This window comes from Formica exsecta, unplaced genomic scaffold, assembly GCF_003651465.1.
Source record: "Formica exsecta isolate Colony F162 unplaced genomic scaffold, ASM365146v1 scaffold236, whole genome shotgun sequence".
NCBI classification, from domain to species: domain Eukaryota; kingdom Metazoa; phylum Arthropoda; class Insecta; order Hymenoptera; family Formicidae; genus Formica; species Formica exsecta.
In genome coordinates, this window is record NW_021849640.1 from 761,571 (window position 1) to 786,210 (window position 24,640).

The 24,640-nt window shown below is 40.0% G+C and overlaps 1 long non-coding RNA gene across 1 annotated transcript in view; it reads right to left on the reverse strand.

Annotated features, from left to right (window-relative positions):
* LOC115235845 overlaps positions 1 to 24,640 on the reverse strand; it is a 141,564-nt gene that overhangs the window by 47,053 nt on the left and 69,871 nt on the right. The window contains exon 2 of the long non-coding RNA XR_003884096.1: positions 6,733 to 6,789. This is a non-coding gene — a long non-coding RNA (uncharacterized LOC115235845). The remainder of the gene's footprint in view (positions 1 to 6,732; positions 6,790 to 24,640) is intronic.

The following is a 24,640-nucleotide window of genomic DNA, read 5'->3' on the forward strand; positions in this document are numbered from 1 at the left end:
CTCTCTCTCTCTCTCTCTCTCTCTCTCTCTCTCTCTCTCTCTCTCTCTCTCTCTCTCTCTCTCTCTCTCTCTCTCTCTCTCTCTCTCTCTCTCTCTCTCTCTCTCTCTCTCTCTCTCTCTCTCTCTCTCTCTCTCTCTCTCTCTCTCTCTCTCTCTCTCTCTCTCTCTCTCTCTCTCTCTCTCTCTCTCTCTCTCTCTCTCTCTCTCTCTCTCTCTCTCTCTCTCTCTCTCTCTCTCTCTCTCTCTCTCTCTCTCTCTCTCTCTCTCTCTCTCTCTCTCTCTCTCTCTCTCTCTCTCTCTCTCTCTCTCTCTCTCTCTCTCTCTCTCTCTCTCTCTCTCTCTCTCTCTCTCTCTCTCTCTCTCTCTCTCTCTCTCTCTCTCTCTCTCTCTCTCTCTCTCTCTCTCTCTCTCTCTCTCTCTCTCTCTCTCTCTCTCTCTCTCTCTCTCTCTCTCTCTCTCTCTCTCTCTCTCTCTCTCTCTCTCTCTCTCTCTCTCTCTCTCTCTCTCTCTCTCTCTCTCTCTCTCTCTCTCTCTCTAGCTCTCTCTCTCTCTCTCTCTCTCTCTCTCTCTCTCTTTCTCTCACGATGCACTAAAGAGCAAGATCATATTCCAAAAGCTGGGCAAGCAGAGCGCCGTGAATCTTGGCCGTCGGAACAATGGCGAGATGGCACGTACACCACGCGTCCGCGGTAGTTACTTAAATGTGCGTACATTTACTTTCCCCCGTGATTTATGCCCTTTAACTGGGGGGGTTATAAATGGCCGAGTATTACCGCGCGAATATACCGAGATCTCAGGATAAGCCCGGGCTAAATGCTCGTCCGCTCATAGGTCTGCATCATGCAACGTCGATGTTCATTCGTAATAGAAGTAACGTCGATTTCATGATTCTGTTCGTTGAATTATAAACTTAATTGCTCTTGTTAATTTTCTTGATTTGATAGCCTTGTTACAGTCCTTTTCGAACGTATTGTTAAACTGAAATCTATCTCATAATATATTTTCATTTTATTTTTAAAACTTGGCTTGGATATATTTATTGTCATTTTTATTTGATCTATTCCAGAAATTAATCAAGATAAATATACTTTTATAATTACAAAAATAGTACGAATTTACAGACTAATTTATTATTAAATATCAAAGAAGAGTCAATGACAGATCATCAATGATGACTGTGAGAATAGTTTGTGTTCTATTCTCGCTTGCTCGAGTTGATTTCCCCAAATTATTCAGGTTAAAGAATCTCGTTGCATTTGTTCGTATTGCATAACGCTACCAGTCGATTGTTCAAAAGGACAACTCGTCCTGTTGAGGGACAAAATAGAAGTAAAAAAGGACGAGAGAGAATAGTAGAAATGAAAGGAAAGTGGGGCGCGGATATCGATAAGCCTTCAGGACTTTAGTTCTCTCAGAATCAATCTCGTCCATGGAAAAAATACTCTTTTAGACTGCTGGACGTTGAGAGTCTGAGAGGCAGCGTTGGCACGGTAATTGCACTCCTCCAGGAGCGATAAAGTCGTTCGCAGGTGCAACCGAATTCCTGCGCTCTGCCAAGTAAGCTTCATCTCTCTCTCTCTCTCTCTCGCTCCCTTTCTCTTCCACGTCCTGAAACACGCGTTCGTATTCGCTCCGATGTGTCCGTGTATTTATGGGATTCAATCAAGTCGGACATTTCTGGAATTTCATTTGAGATCTCACGTTCCGTTCTCCCACGCGAAGCATTTTTACGTGTTTATCAACTGCAGTATTATTATCTCTAATATGGAATTTTGTTTTAAATTATATACTCTAGAATACATATACACACATACATATTATATCTCGATGAGAAATGAATGAATGAAAAAAAAATTTAGAATCAATATTTTAACAAATTTTCGGAAAAGGCAAAATAGAAAAGAAAAATTCGGGAGTTATCTGCGGCAAAGACGTCATAAAAGGAAGAATATACATCCTTTCAACAATTATAACGATACGTTTATAACTTGGCCTAGCTTCGAAACGTCGAAGCCTGTTCATATATATATATACGCTTACAATCTTAACACTGTACGAGGCCTCGATAAAATGTCGCATTGCCACGTCATACAAAATTTCGCTAGGACGGTTCTCGCTCGACGAAATCTCTGGAAACGCTCTCGTCTCCCTGCTGCGTGAGCGAACATTGGGACACATTATGTATACGTGTATGTATGCCACATATATGTAACACACAGTGGTACGTCGAAACGAATACGACGAGATCGAGCAGAGAGAGAACCGAGTCTCGCGGCTCAAGGATGCGGAAAGAGCGACTACGTAGGTACTCTCAGTTGTCGAACCGTAACGTCACGAGTCCCAGGTAACCATACTCCCGAGGGAGTACGGTTACTTCCCTTTTCTCCCCTCTTTTCTCCATTTCCCCTGCCCCTGCTCGGAACCACGCTGAGAGACCGAGGGTGGCGAGAGTAGAGAGGACCCGAGCTTTTGCAGACTGCTGAATGTCTCGAAAAGCTGCATTCGACGATGCAGCCGCGCGATTTTCCCACCACGAAAATTTCTCCGCTCGTCCGACCGCGTGTTAAATAAGATTACTCGCTGACGACAACAATATTGCGTGACGAACTGCGACACGCACCGACGTCACGCTTCTGTCGTTCCGCCCATTTTCGCGAGATAGAAAATTTGCTGCAACAGCGACAGGATTTATGATCGGCAGTCTTTTACACGGTTGCATTTTCTGGCTTGTTATATAAAATATCTCGTCGTGCGTATGTACAGTCAGTTATTCACAATATACAGGGTGTTCCATCAAAAGTGGCCAACCCCTTTTATCTTTTAAACTAAAAGAGACCGTAACAAATATATATCAAATTAAATGGTTCAAGCTGAACTTTATTGTGAGCATAATGACCGCTTTCAAAAGTTATCTGTGTTAACGAACGGAGAGATATGCATAATTTTTTTATAATAATGTGAATATTTTGATATGGTAAAAGTTGTAACGCTGTTTAAAACGAATACAACAATGTATGAGATAACGTAAGTATTTTATATATTTTTATCGAGTTTTATCGACTTGAAATATCGCGGGCGACGTTTAACTTTTCACTTTCTGCCCTGCGTTATGGTCAATTTCTGACTCGTGCATTAGAGATTGACATATGTTATATTGCCATTTAATCATAATACTCAATCCAAAGTTGGCCATATCGCAGGGCCAAAAATGAAAAAGGTAGACATCGCCCGCGATATTTCAAGTTGATAACTCATATAATATGTAAAATATTTACATTATATTATACATCATTGTATCCCTTTCAAACAATGCTATAACTTTTTTCGTGTCGAAAAATTCATATTTTTATTTAAAAAATATGCCGTTCTTTAACACAGATAGCTTTTGGAAGCAACCACTGTGCTCGCAATAAAGTTCAGTTTAAACCATTTAATTTGATATATATTTGTTACAGTCTATCTCTTTTAGTTTCAAAGATAAAAAGGAGTGGCCACTTTTGGTGGAACATCCTGTATAATATTTAATTCGCAAATATATAAAATCTTTACTCACATTAAATAAATATAATACACGTTACTTTCTGTCTACGAGGGATACAGTGGGAAACCGTAAATGTTATTTTGAAGCCAAAGTAAAATTCCAAGTTTGTCATTGTGTATACATTTTCATAGAAATTTGTAAGAGCTTTCTGCTTCTGGGGGCGCACTGCGTATACATACTAGAAATCCCCATTGTCGCAGCAGAAACCGTGTCAGCGACACATTAGACGCGCTGAGCTGCGAACACGGTTTTTCGGCTTTCGCATAACTGCATGCTCGGGGAGCATGCTTGGCGCGCTGCATCGCCGAAATACCGTATACGTATACATGTATACGTGTGTATATTGTCTCGAGGACAACGACGACGATGATGGTATGTCGCGTTGCGGCCTTCAGGTATTCGGCAGTGCGGCGCATGGTAAATATTTGCCGCCGAAATTCGATGGTCCTTTGCATAAAAAGCGCATCCCCTGCAACGGGAACGAGATGTCCGTTTTCGCGAATCGTACTATCAGATATTATAAAACGATGTGATCGAAAGCGCGGTTGAATTTCAAGTCACGGAATATTATCGAGAATCTTAACGCGCACGCTGAGTCGAGAGTAAAAGGATGAGTAATAAAAAAACACGCGTAATAAATTAATGATGTCTTATTCGATGTTTTATGCATTCTACTCATTTCCTCTCGAGTTTCGATACACTTCGGATAAAGAAACAATAAATAAAAAATATACAAAAAATATACTTTCAATAAAACATTTATAACTGCAATAAATATTAATTGATGTTACTTTATTTATTTTGCAATGCTATTTATGTCGCTTATCCGCAAATACGTGTAATCGATTAATCGCGAATTTCGAGGGAATTTGAAATAACGAGCGCCGGCCGCTCTGTTATCATACATTTTGTATCTATAACCGTGGAAAAACAGCGAACCGGATTTTGTTATAAAATGCCCTTTGTCATACGCGCATGTTTCCGCGTTGCATTAATTCTGGCTTCGGGATATCGCATGAAAAGATACAAATTCCATTTTGCCTCTCATATACGGGAATAATATGTGTATAATGTGAAACGAACCAACGATTAAATAAGATTGTATTGACGTCCCGCCCCGCCAATAGAATCAACACACTGAGCGGATTTATCCATGCTTCATGATATATGTATAGGCGATGCGCGTATAATTATATAAGTCCTAAATTAATTATTAATCCTTATCGGTAAATGAGCGTTTAAATGATACCGGTTAGCTGTACCCGCGCACGTGGAATTATTTGTTTTCCGAAACGAATGTACGAATGAATGCGTGGCATTAGCGTTGCATTCATTCGCAAGCAGCAAATATAGATATATGAACGCGATAGAATAACGCGCGTTTCAACGTGCAACGCTGATACGTCGTCGATGCATACGTTACCGCCGGCGTCGCACGCGAGAGAAGATCATTCTGTAATAAATAATTGAAAAACGGCAACGTTAGTGGCATGGCGACCGAATTGTTTCCGTCGCATCGCGTCGCACTGTTGTTCGTATGCTCGAAATTCGTCGCTTTATATAAACTATAAAAGCGCTTCGATTGCCGCTCGCATCGATAACATTATTACGGATCGCGCGCTCGTCAGAGAGCCAGAACGTGTTTTTGTTCGTATCTCACGTCGGATAATGTTAATACATAATGCATCGGGAGCGGCGTATATCTTCATTTACAAGCGAAATTAATCATTAATTCGGGATTCAATAATCGTTCTCGTTTATCGTACGTCGAGAGGTGTCAAGTGCGTCCAACGAACAATGCATGCCATACATTTATGCGCGTTATATTATTACACATGTCAAAAGTGGCTTTATCTCATTATGTCATAATGTCTTTTTTAATATTCCATAAATCCGTTACGAATTTATTAAATCAAAAGCGGTAATAAACATTAATAATTATTATTACATTGGATATGTTGCCACGTTTCATTCGAGTTCATTCACCTCCCACCCGAGTATATTTATGCCATTATCAATTATTGTGATTTTTATCTATCAAATAAATGATTAGAGCGTCTATGTATTCCATCCTTCATCGATAAAATAATCACGTCCATGATTATCAGATTAGACGGTTACGTGGCGTATTTGTATCCAAATTCTAGGCATCGGCAAAATCTGTTTGAAGCGCATTACTAGCCACTAGTAGTATTTCGCACTAAAATCTCGCAAACTAAGAAAATTGCGAAACATAAGAAATCTGCAGAACAAAGAATTTTTTAAGATAAATTCTAAGAATTTGTCATTATATGTATACCAAGCTGAGGTCGAAATTTCTAACCGAGCCGGTATTTATAACGGGAATAACGAGCGGAAATTTTGTTTGTTTCGAGCGACACAGCAGACCTTCTGTACGAAATACATGTATATTCGCCATCGTCGGTCGGTGCGAGTAAGTAAACGGTGGGTAGTAGGTCGCACGTGTTTCGAGCGCAACGAGCGCACGTGTCACGAGTGTTCCCGGGCCGAAGGCAGGCACGTAATAATAATTCGAAAAGTGGCAATCGCCGCCGTCGCCTCTCGCCCCCATTCTCGTCGTGCCCCTGCACTCGGGGCGGGCGTATCGTCAACCGCTTCGGATGTAATTGCAGCGCATGGCAAAATCGGTGGATCGTGTCGAAAGTCCCGCGCCGCGAATACTGCAGTCGAATTCAGTCAGAATGTGTCCCGGAGAGGCGGCTTGCAATTTAACCGTAGGTGAACGCGACAATGATTGCGCTGCAATTGCTGCGCTTGCAGACACGCGAGCAAAATCGTTTTAATTGTTCGCTCACAGACTTGCGCTGCGACGTAGCATGACGAATTATCGGCGCAACCGTCGTAAATAAACCAGGGCCGTCCACGGCATGCGCGAGCAAAAGTATTCGAAAGTGAGACATTTATTGCAAAGAAGTGGCATATATTTGGCGCACGCGGTTGCTCCTACCGTAAATTTAAGAAAAAAGTTTGCGCTATTTTCTTGCGAAATTAGAAGGTAGTCCTCCTTAAACTTTTATAAACCATCTCTTTGTGTCTTTAAACTTTTTTCTATAATTCATAGTCCAACTTCTTTTTACACGCATTGTATAATAATTAAAAACATTAAAAATATAATTTTGTATAAAATAAGTATTTTGTAAATTCATTTAATAGAATTTTTGAATTCTTACCCCGCATAGGGTGACATCGACGACTTCTTATTCCCTTCCCTTTCCTTCCAGAAATATCTGTAAAAAAGATTATTTTTTTATTAATCGATTTATATAATAAGCGATTACAAATCAGAGACTATATTATTAAAGCTTAATGCGCGGATAGAAATGGATGATCATCCTCTCCGTGTATTTGTAATTATTACACGAGACGCTCACAGACGGATCTCTTTCATCGTTCCGGAAACTAAAACAGATGACATTATCGACAGCAGACGTAACAGCGTACATGACACGTCCGGTTGAATCTTTATGTGCACGACGGCAGATCGTTACGTTTTAATTGCGACACGCGCGAAGCATGCGAAACCTGTGAGTCGACGACATACGTAAAATCATTAGAGTGCCGTCGCGTGTTCCGACACTGTGCGATAATGATCGTTCTCTTTCAATAAGGATCTCAATTTTATTACCCGGGCATACATTTCTCCAGCATCACGCATGATGCATATTTGAAACTTTTATCGATACGCTTCTTTCTTTACTTTCAAATGTTATTTTATAAAAATGTTCTAATTATTGCTATGAGATACGCAACCAATGCTTCACTTTTTTCGGCGCCCTAAATGACTGTCCATTTCGATCATTTTTAAAACCGCTACCGCGAAAGCAGGTGACGTTAATTGAGACGAAGTATCATGCAAAACGCCTCGTGTTGGTACGTGCATTAATAAATCATACGCAAAAAAAAAACGTAAACGCGCAAACGCGAATCGATAAACGTGATTCTGGAACTGTCACAAGGAAACCGTTTAACCGCGAAACAAGAAACCGACGCCTCCAGGGCGCGACGAAATTTGCTCGGCACTCACCGAAATAATTTTATTAAATAAGTATCCGAACTTGACGAAACTCCAATAATGAGCAGTGGCTGAAATAACCCTCGCGCAAAATCGACGGATTGTAAGATCATGCCGTATTCTCCGCAATTTTTTGGTGATTTCCGCGCGAAATGCTTCCGCTGTCCAATTATCAGACAGAACGACTATTGAAATTTTCATATGAACCATATTTTTACAGCGTACGAAATTGAGAATATTCTTCCGCTCGTATTCCACAAAACCTTTCATCCTTTGTGTGTCTCGAACATTTATATTTCAGACAAAGTATTAATGTAAGAATTAATTTATAGTATCACAGTAAGTTTATGTATGTTGATGATATAAATTAAGCAAATACGTATTTAAGTAGGTTAAATAAATAATAAGGTAAATATGTATACAAGATATTAAGTATTAATATTTTGAAAACTTAGTTGTGTTTTATATTTATATTTAATACGATTTTCCTAAGTTTCAACAATGTATTATATCAATGTAAATTAGAATAATAAACAGAATAATTATTTATTAAAGCATATGTATATAAATATAAAAGAGTAGTCTTAACATTTCAATCAAAGATATATCGCTGATTTATTCGCGTGATCAATAAATGGATATCTTCATTTATTATATCTTGCATCGATAAGCTGCGTATGATGAAATGGACTCAACGAACAATAGTTCCGTTGTCGTGAATTTTGTAAATTCCTTTTCTCCCTATTTTACTTTGGACGGAAGTAAAGAACATGGAATGAGACTCGCAAAGTGAATTCTGGCACGGAATCTAAATGCGAACGGTACGCGTATGCCACGAACACAAATTGTAGGAATAAAGACTTTACCATTTTTATAAGCTCGTCTCTGGTTTTGCCACAAAAGAAATTCACCAGCGATTTAACGTAATTTACTTCCGACTCGATTAACTTTTAATTCAACAGTCAGCTATAGATATAATAATAGATATAATAATAGATATAATAAAAACGTATATACATCTTGATCCAGACAGAATATGTACAGGATTATTCTCTCCCTGGATGACGTATTTTATACTTTAGAAACAGATTCTGCGATATTTCCATAGCAAAGTTTAAACATTATATATACTTTCAGTTTATAATATATTCTCCGCTAAAACAATAGATTGGGGCTTCATTTTCATCTTGGATCAATATATTCGGATAGGAAGCCACCAGCATGTCGATGAGCTACGAATGCTCGAACGCGTGCAAGTGATGGTTACATCGCACGACTCAGCTCGCATAGTTGAGAACCTAATCACGGATTTCCTAGACAGTCGTAAAATCCTTATTTGGTATTCGACTCGGTCCCTCCCGTAATCCACGACGGAACTATAATATCGTGCTAATATTATGCATGGTGAATCGCTGCAACTCGATATTCGCAAGCCACACGTATTACACAAGCGCGGCGCGCGCCGCGCCGTTGTCCGGCCATAAATAAGGAGCAAAGTAGTATTAGCCAGTAATAAGCTCCTCGAGAGTTTTACGGGGTGGGGGATATACACGTAAATAAATGAACCAATTCGAAACGGTTAATTTATTTATGCGAAATTTACGCAGCGTTTCGTGAACCGCCTCCGATATATGAGCACATCGAACACTGCAGATTGGAGAATAACTTTTTTTCTTTTCTTTTTCTTTTTTTTTTTTTTTTCTTTTTTAACGCACCAGCGCGATTTTGTTTTCATATCTTTGCAAATGGGCGGCAATCGCGATATCGATCGACTGACTAATTGCGAAGAATTTTTCCAGAACGTTCGTAGAAACGCGATAATCACGGAGAGCACGAAAATCTCGCGATGAATGCGTGCTGGATATAATTGGATGTCCAGAAAAATGGCAGCGTTACCTGCAATATTTTATAGAAACCGCTTTCGGCGTTTCGACGCCGAAGTCCCGGAAAAGAGAGATAGAGGTATCAGGACGGGTTTCGTGAAATGTACGCCGAACGAACTTCTCTCCATCGCGTGATATTCGTTATTACATCGACCGTCAACCGTAACATCTGTCACCGATTGTTATATGCAATAATTAATTAAATTGAAAATCCATAAAGCTCGGAAATTCTACAACAGAATTTATTTTATAAGTCTTTATTCAGAAAAAGCAAAACTTAATCCATTACTATTTTCAACGTCACAAAATCAATTACATAATTAAATCTTTCCCAGATTTACCAATTAATATATATATCCACTAGAAATCCTATTATAATAGTATATCTTATCGCTCTTTCACATACTGTTCTACACTCTTGTATAAGAGATTCTTTTCCATTATCAATTTATCATTCTTAAATTTTATCTATTTTTATTTTTAATTCATTTTGTATTAACTTTGTTCAATAAACAATTCAATATCGTTTTTACTTCAATACAGAATTCATAAACTTTAGATAAAATGAGAGAGATTTCTACTCACAATTCATTTCAATTATATTCCATAAGATACGAAAATAACACGTAATCTTAAATACATATTACATAAATATGTATTATATAATCTATTACATAAAAAAATATTTTCGTATACAACAAAGATGCAAATTGAACGGGCGCATTTTCCTGTGCTGTCACAAAAAAATTAAAATAATTCCTCAAAAGAATTTTATTTTCATGAACACGCGCTAACTATCTATTCATCCGATCGTCCCCAAAATTCTCACATGTACGTGTTTCCGTTTCTCGTTTGATTCGTGTGACCCCCAGGTTCAGGATGAACGTATTAAGCGACGAATTGTCAGGGACACTTGTATACAGGGTTGTTGTATGGCGGCGGTATTTTCCCTCGCCGAGCGAGACGAGTAACCTGTCCGTGGGGCTCTGCCACCGGAGCTCGACGTAGGACGTTCCGTAGGACCTGCGCGCTCCGCCGGCCTGGCGGAGGTTCAGTCGCTTCTACCAAGCGGCATTCACGTTCCGCGTCCGGACCGCACGCGCCTTTGCCGCGCGCGCGACTATCATCTATTCCCTCTCTCTCTCTCTTCCTCTCTCCCTTTCGTTATCCTCCTTTCTCGGCGATTGCGGCATCCCGCCGTGAACGAGAGCCAGGATCAATCGCCAATGGATTTTCCTCGCGAGTAGTATTGCCAAGGGATCGACGAGATTCCGACGATTTCGTCGAGCGACTCGTTCGCGCATCCGGGATGATAAAGGACACGATTGACAAGTGTTGTGAGCGCTCCGTATGGGGGACCGGCGTGTTTGACAAGTGATCAGTGAGCAGCGATTCACGCCTGTTATCAGTTAGTGCTACGTGCGCGGGGGAGAGCGAGGTCCTCTTCGCGGGTGGCGATGTAGCAGGTGAGTTTCTCTCTCCACAGTTGAGTCTTATTTTTATTTTGGTCAGTAGCTGATATTTTTGCCGATGGGCGATTGCGAGATAAACGCGCGTCGCGATAGTCCGATGGGTCGTAAGTCTCCTCTGCGAAAGAGCGACGCTGAGAAAGTGCCGCTTCCCGCAATGGTCCGTGTTTATATAAACGAGCGGACTGACTCGACAAATCACGTGTACTATATCTTTCCTGGCAAATTACTTTTAGAGTCCGCGAACAACTTCATTGTACCGTGTGTGTGAGTGTGTGTACGGATGTACGATACCTATACTTATTTATAAAAGGCGAAAAAGATTTTCCTTTTTTATCGATAGTCCATCGCTTCTGCAGCGTAATATTTATATAAATTACACAGAAACTTTTTGACGTATCAATATAATTAATTGTGTTCAAGCCGGAGTAGCCTAATTAATTAATAACGTATTAATAAAGTATTAGTTATCGCTTTGAAAGATCATATTACATTCGCAGGCGTGGAGAATTAATTTAATTGCATATAACGCGGCTCGTGTAAGTCTAGTGGCATTAAAGTGGAGATCACAGTTGGAAGATAAGCATGATCAGAGCTCGAAGTATGATGTCGAAAAGCGATTCGAAGTGAGCAAAAGTCAATATGTGCCGACCTCTTTTCGCAGTTGATGAACGTGATGCGTCACAATCGATCATAACGTGTCGCAAAAGCGTCATAAAAAACGGAAGTGCCCTTCTTTCTGTCGCATGTGAGTAACGCATCGCGCAGGGATCAAACAGCGAATTCGGGAGATTAATCGTAGTGCTTTCTAGTGTCATAATTAATCGCGTCATCCGTCGATGATTCATGTGCTAATGACAAGTTTGGGATTAACGCACGCGTATATGCGCACACATACACGTCATTGTGCGATGCACTACTAATTATTGCGCTGCCGCTTTCCTCACTCCGGGATCGAGCACAAGCTTAAAGCCAGAGAACAACCCTCGTCATACATTATTCTCGGTCTTCGTTTAGCGGCAAGAGTGGGTGGTTTTAACTATTCCGCGCCCTTAGTTATGGTAGACTCGGTCGTCTATTAATAAGGAGGAAGATCCCCGGGCCTCCTTTGTTATCAAGCATCATGTCACAGTATGAATTGCGGGAACGCCAGTTCGGCTCCGAGCCACTGAAGCGGCTGCCGTAATGAATGGCCGATAGTTAGGTACTCGCGGAAACGTCAGCGCGATTTATTCCCTCTTCTCATTGTCAGTCCTCTGTCGGAATGTTACTGAGTTTTTTGCGATAATTTGCGGTCTTCATTTATTGCACTTTTTCTTTAAAAATAAGCTAAGGATTACATATATTATTATGTCGCGAATTATTCTTTATTCGCGATAATTAAAAACACGACTGTATTTTTATAACAATTTGTAAAATTTTGTCTCTTAGTTTTAAGACAGAAGAATTTAACACAATTTTTTTTTTTTTTTTTTGTATTTGCACACTTTATCAATATTTAGATATTTTAAATTTAGATTTTCATAACTCGTGTAAACATAAGGCAAGAGATTGGCGTATAACATCGTAGCGATCTGTACGAGTCGTGTAAAAATAGATCGTTCCAACAATCTCACATCCAACAATCCAGATAATAGTATGTTAATTAACGACGAGTTTCCACGAGATTAGTCGCTTAATAATTAAGAGCACGTGTTTTGCAAAATTACAAGACAGCCGGCTGGTCGAGCAGGTTAATTAACGTGCGCGGGATATAAACGCATTCATCAGGGATGCATATCCGGTTCGAAAATCATGATTCTCAGTAGTGGAACACGATGCTTCATCCTAATTACATTACGGCTGATTAACCGCAAATGCGTTCCAAATTTCAGGATTTTGGCTCGCCGTGCGTCTCAGTGTACGAATTAGACAGATCTCGTCTAATCTAAAAAGAGACGATATTTATTATGCGCCGTCAAAAATCAAAAAGCTAGTCGCAATATCTGTGTAATTTAATAAACGTCGCGTTAAATTGTCGATTTTATGTCTCATCGTTATTTGACATATGAAATATATAATCCTATTATTATCGTTACGTATTTTGTGATACTATTAATTGAACGAGCGTGAGTTTTATTAATAAAGATATATTGATTAAATAATATATATATGATAATTTGTAATATATGATAATTAATAATATATATATATATATATAATGTAATTTTATCGTATATAAAAAGTATTTCAGATTGAAAGGATTAACGTAAAAAGGAAATGTATGAACAGCTTGAGAAAGAAATGTCCTTCTTTTCGAGAATTATTCAACTTAATGCGAACGAGAGGTCATCAAGGGGCCAACAATCGATCCTCGAGGATCGACGAATAGCGTTTAAAATTCAAATGCGAGTTCAATGCTTTCGACTGCCTGGCGGTAACGATGACTGTGACGATGTAACATCAGCATCTAAGGATAAAGGGATATAAAGATCATAGTATGTACATTCAGTTGCGCGTAATAAGAACGAAAAGAGCATTACTGAACTTTTCACATTTTAACTAAAGAGCATTCCTATTTTAATCTTAGTATCACTTGACATTTGAATTTTCTCGAAGGAAACTCTATGAATAATAAATTTATATTGAACATATATTTTAGGAATCTCATGTAAAACTGGACAATTTGACATTTAGATTAAAGAGAGTAACACAATAAAAAATATAGATCAAATAAAAAAAGATATAAAACATCATTTAAAATATCATGTTATATCGCAAAAAAAAAAAAAAAAAAAAAAAAAAAAAAAAACCAATTAAACGATTCGAAAACATGATTTTATTAAACGTCGAAAATTGTCTGATACTCCATCTTATAGATTAGAAGTGACGTTAATCCGTCCCGTAGCATAGAGTACGAAATTTTACGCATTTCGCACATCGCGATCGATATCCGGGTCGCGTCATACGACATTCCATCAATGACATTCCATCAATCTGGGATCGGAGGGAACGATGAATGCCGGGCGACGTAAGCGACTCTTCGGGCTCGTCGGCCCCGAAGGACGAGCCCGTCCGGTATTGTTAATCGTCACGAGCGAATAATCTGGCCCGCGTTTGTACGCGCATTAGCCCGGCTCGTATGCAAACTGAAATCACGAGCGGAAACGACTAGACGGCCTGCATAAATACGCGAGAACGTCGCGTTGGACTAATCAATTTCGTCGAATCACAGAGACTTTTCAATGTTCGAGCCCACCCCCGCGCCCTTCGCTACCTTGCTACTCAGACCCAGATAGCATAGCTCCATATATAAATTATTTTTGAACTTTGTCTAAATAGCTGTAAATGATGTTGAAATATTTTCGTAACATTCTACATAAAAATTATTCGTTTGCTAATCGAGTAATGTATACAACATAGATGAGAAGATGAAAAAGGATCGCGTACAGTCTCGCGTCTTTTCTCGCATTCTCGTCATACAGAATGACAAAAGGGCGAGACGGAAATACGACGCGATACAAAAGATGACTTATATGCGGCGCGTGTGCGGGAACACAAAATTCACAAACTGGCTTCGAATAAGCCAACATTGTAACTCCAGCATTATACATTGTACGCGACATATAACGTGTTCGCGTTTAAAACAATCTCGACGTAAGTCGACATCGCGACGAGGGCGAAGGTGGAATTCATGAGAGGCGTATGCGAGATTGCATCTCCGGGGGGGGGGGGGGGGGGGGAGAGGAAGAAATAGGTATTGCAACCGGCGACAACGACGAACTAGCTTTGGCTTTAGCTCTTTCTCTCTCCATCTCGCGTCCGGGCGCGCAAAGTTCGCGAAAAAATTCGATAGTTTCATTTCGCTTTTACGGCGCAGTAACACGGAAGATTTCATCATCGCGGATACGAACGGGGAAAAAGACGTCGGGTGGTCGGGAGACGGCAAGGATCAGTCGGGCGGAAAGCTCTTTCAGGGCGAAATACACGTGGCTATGCAAATATCCGGGGTCGAGTATTCGAGAGGAGAGGGATATGCATCTGAGGGAATGCCGGGCCTGGCGCGGACTACAAGCAGCTCATAGAACCGACCGAATCTACACACATTCACCGTCGTCGGTGTTTCACAAGATCGGACGATATCGATCGCGGATCATTGAGTTGAATGGGAATAAGAAGGATATAAATGCTAAAAAGAACCTTCGAGTGGCGGTGAGTTAAATAATAAAAACGCTTGTGTAAAATATATCTCGTATATATCTCGAGGCGTATATCTATGTTTCGAATTCCGTTTGCAAAAAATACCTAATAATTAACGCAATAATTATGGAAATGACATCCAATACCTCGTGAACGTGTTTGATCATATATAGATCGGCGTAATGCTTCCGGGCGACGGCTGCGCCGATCGTTTTTCCGCCCGGTCGCATATTCGTGGGAATTGACTTAACGTCGATTTTCTATGGAAATGGGTTTCGGGCTGTGCCCGGGATTCGCGGGATGCGTTTGATCGCGATCTACATAGGCCCTTCTTCGGCTTTCTATTTGCTCGTTTTCACTCATAACTTTTAAAGGGTTACATCGTACAAGAGGTGAACTCTCACACAGTTGACCCTCCTTTGGACGAGAGAATTTTTTCAAATTCAATTCCTGTTACATTTGGATGTGTAGAAGCGTCCAATACAAATTACAATAATAAAAATAAGTATTCAGATACAACAAACGATGCAGCTTTTTTACTATAACTTTATATAAAATCTGTAAAAAAAATCTCGATTATCTTCATTACAAAAAAAGTTATTCTATTATCATATTTTTATAAAACACAAAGATTCTTTTCGTTTTAAAATAATTAGCTCTCCCGTTATGCGAAACTTTCAATTGGTTATACTTTAACAGTAGCTTCCTTCTTGCCAACGAAAAGTTTACGTTTTCGAACTAACTGCTTTTTCTTCCCGGCTCTTTAATTCGCTTGGCGATTGATTTTTTTAGTCTATTTAGACACGGAAAGTTTTTCTATAAGTCTCAGGATGCTCCTCGTTTACAGACAGATTCACTCAAACAAACGTATAATCGTAATAGTTGAGGGACGATACCGCTATTAGTCCGGCGCCCTCGCAACGGAAGCTATAACAAGTTTCTTCCTTCCAATTGTCTTTAACTGCACGTTTGTTCCTAATTATACAGTCGCACGCGATACCTCAAGTATGAAAATCGTGCGGTACGCCTGCGAGTATAAAGAGCATCGATAGAATTACGTTATAATTAGTGGCCGATGAAATGATCTAAATAACACACGTTCATCATTTTAACGAGTTCTTTTGTGAAATCGTTAGATAGCTTAAATACATTCTCGTAACAATGGCAGATATTGTTATAATAGGTGCTCCCGAGATATATATAAGCGACAGTTGATAAAGTTTCGAACAATTCTGTAAAGTTTTAACGATCGTCAAACGTCGAAGCTATGAGCTTTAAAATAGAAGCGCTTTCTGCCTTTAAAAGACTTAAGATTTCCCGAGAGCCACGAACCATACCTTTATGTGTATACTCGAGTACTCGATAAAGGGCATAGAAGAATAATAGGATCTTGCAATTTTGCAAGCATTTATAGATTCGCGAGATTTTTCACCGGAAAAATCTCGAGAGTTTCGAAATCGAGAAAAAGATAAAAGATCTGTAAAATAAAACGAATACTAGAGAGAAATTACCGCTGAGATATTCTCTGTAAAATTTCTATATAATTCAAAAGATAAACGATTATCGTCAAATGAGCGCTATAAATCGTAGAGCATTGTCCAGCGCGTAAAATCACGTATTATTCTGCGATTGGGTGTTGAAGGAAAAATAACAAGCGTCACAGCGTTACAACGGGAGCGCGTAAAAAAAAAAAGATAAAAAAAAAAGTTTCGAAGCTGGTTTACAGTCAGCCACACATCCGTCGTTGAGCTGCGCGCGCCTGATCGTTACTGAAAAATCGGTCAACGAGCGGCCGTAACTTCACAGACGAGCGCGTCGAAGAATGAGAAGATTACTTCGTTGATGTATGTGTATAAGCTGACGTTCGTGTGTGTGTACGTGCATACGCGCGCTTATTCGCGTATTTCCTCGGCTTCGCGTCGACTGTAAACTTTTTTTTTTTTTCAGATCGATGAGACGTGTTACGTCGACGCTCGTAAAAACCCTAGCTTGGCCTCCTCTCGCGCGGCGGTCTCCTTGCCTCGAGCAAGCAGAGTAATTAACGACTTTTAAGAGCTGAAATCGTTTTCGCTGCCAACTTTCTTTGGTGCATCTCCCGCTTCACCTTTTCCTCCGTGGCGCGTCTGACAGCCAACACTAAACCGACCAATTGCACGACTTAGCGCATGGCCTTGATGACTTTCCTCTCTCACTCTCCCTCTTTCTCTCTTTAGTTGCCAGTAGTGGCTTTTTGCTTTCGGATATCGTTCCCTCAGACCTTTAAGGCCTGCTCCTTCCGACACGCGCCCCTTCTCATCTCTGCGGCTGTTGTCGCGGCCGAGGCACAAACGATGACAACGCCAACGACAAGGGCGACGAAGTGCTCTAACGGAGCTATCCGTGCGATGGAAATGTCAATGGAATCCGAAACCCTCGGGTCACCTCTCACTCTGGCTGGAATGTGTTTCTCGTGCCGATGTTTCTCTCTCTCTCTCTCTCCCCGCTTGTATATATGTTGTTGGAGCTCTGTTTGGCACTGTATATCTCGATAACTAAGCTGTACAGACTAAGCTCCTAGGAATGCTGGCAGGGACGCTTTGCGCGAGATAGGCTGCCGCCGCCACTGATGTTTCGGACTGAATAGAGATTCAAGAGCCCTCTTCTCTCCTCACGTTTATACAGTCTCGAAATTCATATAATTCTGATATTACAAAGAGAGAAACATGTCTAATAATAAAGAATGTAATACATAAGCAAACAAATAAATTTTTAATAAGATTTTAATAATTAATACATAAGAGAGAGAGAGAGAGAGAGAGCGAAAAATTAGTGTTGTAATTACTGTATCTTTGCATTTAATATGTTTGAAAAATTTTGCGGAGTGAAATCATTATTTATTTACATATATTATTAATGTTCCTCTCTATAAGATAGATGGAAATAGAATTGTATGTCTTTCAAAATTATATAAACATAAGAGAGGAGGATTCTTGAGTTTTTGTTGTTTAGTTTTTGATGCAAGACTTGAGATGATTTGCAACTTTGATGTTTAACAGTAAGCCTGATCTGTTTCTATGCTATGTTTTTAAGACGCTACCGTGAAACCTTGTTTTCCGGTTGTCAGAGCAAATAAGCTTGCCATAATTTAAGACGAGCTCGACGAAAGGCAACTTGAGGCGATATTTTGAAGAACGTCTTAACCTCACGCTACATGACTATTAATTCATCTTAAATGCTGACTATAAATATCTTTTATACATAGTGCTCAAGATTTGTCGATTTTTATTTATACATTTCTTTTGTCTTAATATAATTATGCATTAATTTAACTTAAGCTATCAAAAATGTAGAAAACTTTATTTGGACGTGAAAATATAGCTAAAATAAAGCTTTGTTGTATTCTTTATTTAATATCGTAATTTATTACAACACTCTAATTTGACGTTTAATTACGCAAAGTTTATTTAATAAACTTATTTAATATACACTACTTAATAAGAAAGATATTGTATTACTCATTAACAAATTTGCCCGACGTAGCTTAGCATGCTATTGGCCTAAGCCATCTCTTATACTCCACGAAAAGCGAGCTCTCGGTTCCCAGACTACATTCAGCGGTCATGCGAAACGGAATTACCTCTCGGCAAAAGGGGGATAGTCTCGGTCTCGTAATATACGCACTACTCGGCGCATACTTGCAACGGAAAGCAACGGAAGCGCGGTGGCGAACCTATTTTCCCCTGCTCTCTCCTGCTGTATTGCTGCCGCAAGAGCCGGTCCCGCGAATGCACGCCCGGCACGCCCCACGTCTTCGCCAAAGTATTAGCGCTAATGGCGACTACATTTTCCGGTCTGAAACTCACTGACGTGAACACAGCGCGGCCGGTGTACGCCCCAATGTTACTTTCCATACCCGTTTCTAATGGCACTCTACACCTACACGATGTTGCCTACGGGCCTCCCTATGAGATAATCGTAATCATGTTGGAGCCGCTGTTTCCATCTATATTTTTCTATCTTCCGAATCTGTGGAAAAACTCTCTTCATCACTCTCATCTCTCCCCATCGCTCCCCAAGGACCGTCGAGTGATATCTGCTGATCCCTCCGAACGGTGAGACCGAGAACATCATTCTCTAACTCTTTGAATCTTCCGGGATGCAAACCCCGTACTATCCGAGCGCGGAATTTTCGTAAGGAAGACTTATGGCAAGGTCGGCAGAAAATTCTCGATGAGAGAGATGCGAGCGATTGGCGTACAAAAGCGATACGAAATGCGAGCGTTTCGTTGCGTTGCGCACGATTGAAAATGTTTGTGACGGAAATCTCTTCTAATTAATCAAGCGCGTATTGGCGGGACGCTCGTGTAAATCCTGTGAATTTTATGGCACGCGTTTTAATTACCGGTTATAATTACTAAAGCAACGCATTTTGCAGATCCAATTAATATCGTATAACACGGCATAGCTCTGTTAATGAAAATTGCGTTTGATCAGTGGGAGTTTTTTTTGTAAAATTCATGCGACAAAACTTTATTCCGTTTCGTCCTTTGTTGATTATATATCGCATAAACAAATTAGTACAAAACAGAATTTTGTGACTATCTTTTTGTTGTTAATGCACATTTTGTGCATCGCGCGCGCTTTCGCCGATATGAGATTAGGAAAGAAAATTCCGGTATGGAGACCGGAAAGTCATGGAAAAGTAGATCGTGGCTACGGGGCGAGATCAAAGGGTACCCAGCTTTTTTTCCCGCGAGGTTGTAAACAGGAAATTTTCCACGGAATAAAGCCAGCTTGAGACAAACGCGCGCGGAGCGGCGCGCGACGCCCCCTTGTTTGCATATGAAAATGTAATATCCTTAGCAAATTTACTTGGGAACGATATAATCTACGACAAAGAAGCCGAGAAAAAAAGTTACTGCAACGGCATCATCATCGAGGATGTAAGGGAAATTCTACAAAATTCCAGCAAATGTCGGTAAGCCAATTCGTCAAGAACGCGCGCGTCGTGTGCTCGCAAATTAAAAACAAAATACGTACGATATTTCCGGGATAGAAACGGCAAAATATCACATTCTGTTGCTCTATACACTCGTGAATGGCATTAATTTCCCTCCACCGGAGAGAATCACGATTGTAAAGTATGGGCGGTGAAGGATGAAAAGCGGAGGAGAATCTCTCTCTTACTCTCTTTTTCTCCCTTTCTGGCAAAGCTTTGCGATGTTAGTCGGATGGGAATTATGCCGAGAACTCGATGAAATTTCCTCTCCAAGCCGACTATTCATCCCGCGGATCTGCCAGCAACTCGTACGTTAGTCGCGCTCGAGAGCGTAGAAAAAATGATGAGCGCCTCCCGATATCGCGTCTCGTTTGAAACGAACGTCATCCGCGGCGAGCACTTGTAATTTCACGCGACGCTTCTGAATCCTCTCTCCCCTTCGTCGATTTTGCCCGAGGTATTCCGAGGCGAATACTTAGCTTATCAGCCACGCTGCATTTCACGGTAAATTTTGCTAATCTCACGGGATGTACATGCTCCTTCCGCATCGTTTTCGCGTTCACTACAACGTCGACGAGCTTGAATTTGCGTAATTGAATTTCCCGTCTTTCTTTTTTTCCTTTCATTTTCCATCGCTAAATTACCGGTGAATTTATCAAATTTTCTATTATAGATTTATCTATTGAATTGACACATCGGCACTTTTCTTTCTGCTGTTCCTCGTTTCAGCGACTATTTATCGAGTTCTATAATTCGGAAAGAGGAATTCAAAGATTATTCACTTGAATGGACAGAGAAACGGCAAATAACGTTATAAATTTCATGATTTTACTATTAATTTTGCAGAAGAAATATTTCGTTTCGGCAACTTTTATTTCAGCTGTGTTTTACGTCCTTGCATAGTTAATAATTTAAATCCAAGTTACAGAGTATATATTTTGCATGTGAAAGAAATATTTTTGTTCAACATCTTTTCTATCTTTTATAAAATAAAAAAAAAAAAAAAATAATTTCCCAGTCAGGTATCGTATTTCATTTTCTTTTTTTCTCCCTTATTTCCCCTTTTTCTTTATATGCGTTTACTTTAGAGTTACGTTGTTTGCGATCGTCTTTAATGCAGCGTGAGATTTATACTAGCATAAGATATCGCGCGTGCATTTTCTGCGAAAATATAAAGAGATCAGCGTAGCTTAGTCGACTTTTATTCGGCGTCTATTTGAACGTGGTATCGCGAAAGACACAAGAAGCAGTCCATCGGAAGTACTCCTTCGATTCACGTCGTTAACAAAAGCATCTCTCGTCTCCTCTTCCGAAAGCGCGAGGAGATTGGTGAGGAGGAGGACCTTTGTGAAAACTTTCGTGTCGAATAAACATCCGAGTGTCCTAAAGTAAAACCTCACGCGAGAAAAGCACGGATCTTCAAATATTTAAAGTTATCATCGAAGCTTCTGCAGAACTGCGAGAAATGTTGGGAGAAAACGTCAACATCTCGAAGTCAAATTCTCGAAAGGGAGGTGGCTTCCGCGGGAGTCAAATTCGAAATTTTGTCTCTTCCTTCCTTGTCTCTCTCACCTGTATGCACGTGCGTGCATATATATGTATTATATATATATATATACACGATTTGCGTATCGATCGCGTGGAAAACGAGTTGGCGCGACTCGCTCGAGAAGATTTTCGCTCGGAAAATTTCAATTCTTCTTTTCAGCGTCGCGTCAATCGACGTAGAGTGCATTCCGACTCAGAATCTGTTTTTCTACTCACGACGACGCATTTTCCCGTAACATCCCCGGTACTAGTCGAGAAGATCTCGATATAGCATCCAACGTTTAATAGTACTACGGATTCAACCCTGCGTCGCACGAATATAACGTACGTCAAGTCGAGAACGAGCGCTCTCGAGGAGATCTTGCCGATGTCGCTGTAACTTCGGCGAGCGACGAGATTAACGCGGTGTCTTTGGCGCTCCATTTATTCCGTTAATGTAATTTAGCTTAAAATCAAGCGGAGAATTACGCATCGCGGATCATGCTACCATCTTCGACCAGACCGCCGCGTCTGACAACTGGAGCGCGCAATTGATGCCAAATTATTGCGAGGAAATTACAGATTGCAACTAAGATAAACGATGCGATTTCGCGTCTAAAATCAAACATGTTTCACATGCTCTTACAAATCAAATATCAAATTATCATGAAACTCTAGATATTATAGAAATTATACTTTCCAGGTAAATATTCATGATTTTTCCGAATAAATACTGCATTGGCGTATCTAGTATAGCTAATTTTGCACGCGATGTTACATTGAAACGCGGCATCTATTTCTGTTAAGTTAAGCTTGAACATTGTAATTAGGTTACTATTAACACTACGGGCACTACTCATTAAACTTTGATCAAACTTTGAGCCGATAATATGCTATATACATATACATCAATATCACGATAACTATATCGTTACGCAAACGAGAAAATAATATGCAAGAAAATCTACGAACTTAAATCTGGGCTTAATATTTTTTTTTTTCTTTCTATCCAAGAAAGCAGTTGTGCTGCCGGATGATACGCTAGCAAATTGTTTACGAGGTGACAATAGGATGACTTGGTGCCAGGATAGAAGCTTTCTCTGATTCGGGAGTAAAAGATGCAGGAAAGTGGAAAGAACGTTTCGCGAGGAGGAAGAGGACAATAGCAAGGGACAATGCATCATTCGGGCCTCCCATTCGTTTCTGTTTTTTATTCTCCCTTGCTCGTCACGCATTTCGAGGATATTTCGAATCTTCCTTACATAGTATAGGAACAAAAACGTGTAATCTCCGTCCTTGATGAGCGAGCGCAGGTCGACGAATCTCGAAATTTTCTCCGCGAATAAAGCTTACCATTCACGTTGCGATGCAATCTTTAACTTTTCGCAAAGATACACCGTCTACCTTCGACCGTTCACTTTTTTACGAAATTTCTTCTTCCAAGTTCTCGTCGCGTTTGTTATTGAAAATGTAAACATCGAAGAGCATCGTGCTTTTGTGGCCTGAAAGTTTTCTCAGCCAATGGAGAATATGAATGCGACCGATCTTCTCGTCGCGAATGACAAGATCTTTAATATTAATGGATGTCACTTAATATTTCTCGTTCATAAGTTTGGTTCTTTTCTTCCTCGACAAGTAATGGCGTGTAAAAGTTTCAATAATTTTTCAGCGAACGTTTTCAACCTCTCGAAATGAAACTAACAATAAGACTAGCGAAAATCATCTGAAAATTAAACATCGTACACTTTGAGTCTATCAAATCTATATTTTTATTAAATAAATTCACATGAATCGTACCAAATGTTACTTCTCTTTTTTTCTTTTTTTTTTTCTTTGAAGAAAATTCGGTTCGTTAAAGAGCATGGTCGGCAAGATGGGAAAAGCGTCTTTCACGGAGTCCGGGTCTATCCTTAAGGAAAAAGTCGGTTGCATGCAAAAGAAATGAGCGCATGCAAAACGAATGCGTTGAAAAGACCGGAGATAGGGCAGCCGGAGAAGCGAATGTATGTACGCGCGCGCACGAGGGAGGGAAAATGTAAACGGCTGTTTAAGATACAGTCTGTGCCTGAAATTTATGCAAAATACGTACTTCGGAATTCTTGATATCGCGCGGAATCCGCGCGAGGGAAGAAGGACGCGTCATGGTTCGCGCGTCAATTTACAAATTGCATAAGTCGTCTGCCGCACATCTCTGTCCCGTGGGAATTGCGAATTCGCGGAATTTCGCGTACATATGTGCATAATACAACGTACGCAATTTCGCGTGCATGCGTATTTTATTCGAGCGCAAAGGTTTGTCTCTATGGCGATACGATGCATGCAGTCTAGAAAAGAATGTAACTAGCGTGCTTTAAGTGAAGAAGCGTTAGGTCCTCTCGACATAAGAGAAGGGAAGAAAGAAACGGAATTAGCACTTTCAGATTGTCCTCCGCGAGCTTTAAAGAACGCAGCTGCGCTACAACACTGAAAACTTTCCCGTTCTCGTTATAGCTGTTTATTTTTTGCATGCGCAAATGGAACAGGCGGACCGCGTCTGCAATTGCGCCATGAAAGAAAATGAGTTGAAAGGAATGGCTCTCATTATTCTTTGAGGTCAAGATCTCGAGGCACAGATTTTGTAAAACGTTTTGCCAAACATGACAAAATTGCAATTCTTTAACCAAGTTTTTCCTTCGAAATCAAATAATGCCTAAATAAACGATTATAAAAAACTACATTAAATTACTATATTACATAACAAAGTGTATTTTCTGAATTAAAAATTTACATATAAATAAATAATTTAACGAACTAAAAAACGCCATAAAAGAATTATATAATACAAAGTTAAAAGTCTACGCGTTCAACAAAAGCGTTGCGGATTAAATCGCTATCTGCGTCCCGTCGGAATTAACTGTAATTAGAACGACATAATTGCATTGTTTTTCATTACAATGGATTTTCTTATAACGATGACGAATGACCGGAATAAAAATGTCCCTTTAGTCAAGCACAATTTGTATCCAATACATATCTCTAGAGAATACTGGA